Source organism: Piliocolobus tephrosceles, chromosome 12 (assembly GCF_002776525.5).
Source record: "Piliocolobus tephrosceles isolate RC106 chromosome 12, ASM277652v3, whole genome shotgun sequence".
NCBI classification, from domain to species: domain Eukaryota; kingdom Metazoa; phylum Chordata; class Mammalia; order Primates; family Cercopithecidae; genus Piliocolobus; species Piliocolobus tephrosceles.
Window position 1 is genome coordinate 107,653,892 of NC_045445.1, and position 2,225 is coordinate 107,656,116.

Sequence of the window (2,225 nt, forward strand, 5' to 3'; positions counted from 1 at the left end):
CTCCACTCCGTTTCCTCCCAAGTAAACCAGTTCTGCTCAAATTTAGCTCTCAGAGGCTGCTTCTGAGGGAGCCCAAACAAGGTCAGAGTTGAAAGGAGGGATTTGGGGAAGCATGGAAAACACTCTGAGGGGCGGAACCAGCCTCATGGCTACCGCTTCCGTAGAAGAAGAAAGGTGTTCTGCTGGCATCCATCAAAATCTCTGGCTTATTTATTTATTTATTTAGAGACAGGGTCTCACTCTGTCCCCCAGGCTGGAGTGCAGTGGTGCAATCTCAGTTCACTTCAACTTCCACCTCCCGGGTTCAAGTGATTCTTCTGCCTCAGCCTCCCGAGTAGCTGGGCCTACAGGCATGCGCCATCACGCCTGGGTAATTTTTGTATTTTTAGTACAGATGGGGTTTCACCATGTTGGCCAGGCTGGTCTTGAACTCCTGACCTCAAGTAGTCTGCCTGCCTCAGCCTCCCTAAGTGTTGGGATTACAGGCGTGAGCCACCATGCCTGGTCGCTGTCTTCTTTTTTAAACTCCCAACTCCACCCTCTCTCCCTAATGAACCCTCTGTTTTTCCAGAACAGCAACAATGTGCTAACAGAACTTGCCCATCTGTGAGTGTAAAGATTTCCCGATGACAGGCCTCGGGGTGGGACCCACCCAACTCTTCCCAGCCCAATCCAGCCCAGCCCAGCAAATGTCTCTGGCTGCTTTGTGTGGCCGCCCTCCTGCCCCCACACTCCCCTCTCCCCGGGGTGGGTCTGGGACAGGGTAGGCACCCCGCAGGCAGCAGAGACAGAGCTTTCCCTACGTATGGTTCAGGCCCCTCTTTTCTCCCTCCACCTCCTCCATCAAGTCAGGGATCTGGAATCCTCAGATTCCTTATGCAAGAGGGGCCCTCCTCCTACGCATGGTCCTTAGCCATCTGGAGGATGGATTTTAAGGGACCACCACTGGGGTTGGCTGTTGTCGGTTTGGAGGACTCGTGTTTGCTGTCCTTTATTTCTTGTCCTAGCCCCACGTGACAGCTCTGTTTCAGAGGTTGCCCAGGGAAGGAATGGAAAGCCCTAAGCCCAAAACATAGGCTTTTGTTGATTCTGTAAAGATGAGGCCTGTACTCCGCAGCGCTCTCTGGATAAGACGGCACTTTGAGAGAACTGATGTGGGCTAGGGAATGAGCAAGGGGAGGCTCTGGAGCCCAAGGGAGCGCTCAGAAGAGTGTGGTCTGGGGCAACTCAGCTTCATTCTTTTTTTTTTTTTTTCTGACATCCAATGAACTCTGAACTTTTTATTGGCCTCCTGCTCCCCAAAGGGTACCCTGCTTCTGCTGGCTTAATGCCTCAGAACTTTGGTGTCGTTCGTCTCAGACACCACTTTGCCATCCACTATCCGGCGGGTGGTGGTCTTTTGGATGGTTTGCATGGAGTTGCTGCTGTCCAAGGCATCACCAAGATTGAATTCCTCGCCATCTTCCAGCAGGCGGCGGTAGGTGGCAATCTCAGCTTCCAGCTTGACCTTGATGTTTAGCAGGGCCTCATACTCCTGGGCCTGTCGCTGTCCCTCTGCCCCGGTCTGTGCCAGCTCTGACTCCAGGTGCAGCAGGATCCCATTGAGCTGCTCCATCTGTAGGGCGTAGCGGGCCTCCACCTCCCTCAGGCTGCTCTCCAAGCTGGCCTGCAGATTTCTCATGGAATCCAGGTCGATCTCCAAGGACTGGACTGTATGTCTCAGCTCTGTGAGCGTCGTCTCAGCAGCTCCAACCTCGGCGGACTGTGTGGTGACCACTGTGGTGCTCTCCTCAATCTGCTGAGACCAGTACTTGTCTAACTCCTCTCGGTTCTTCCGAGCCAGCTCGTCATATTGGGCCTGGATGTCTGCCATGATCTTGGCGAGGTCCTGAGATTTGGGGACATCTACCTCCACGGTCAGCCCAGAGCTGGCAATCTGGGCTTGGAGGCCTTTTACTTCCTCTTCGTGGTTCTACTTCATGAAGAGCAGCTCCTCCTTGAGAGCCTCGATCTCTGTCTCCAGCTGCAGTCAAGTGACATTGGTGTCATCAATGACCTTGCAGAGCCCATGGATGTCATTCTCCACAGACTGGCGCATGGCCAGCTCTGTCTCATACTTGACTCTAAAGTCATCAGCAGCAAGACGGGCATTGTCAATCTGCAGAACGATGCGGGCATTGTCCACAGTATTTGTGAAGATCTGAGCCCTCAGGTCCTCGATGATC

General features: G+C 53.6%; 1 pseudogene; it reads right to left on the reverse strand.

Moving 5' to 3' along the window:
• Positions 1–1,324: 1,324 nt before the first annotated feature.
• Positions 1,325–2,225, reverse strand: part of LOC111536297 — a 1,449-nt pseudogene continuing 548 nt past the window's right edge.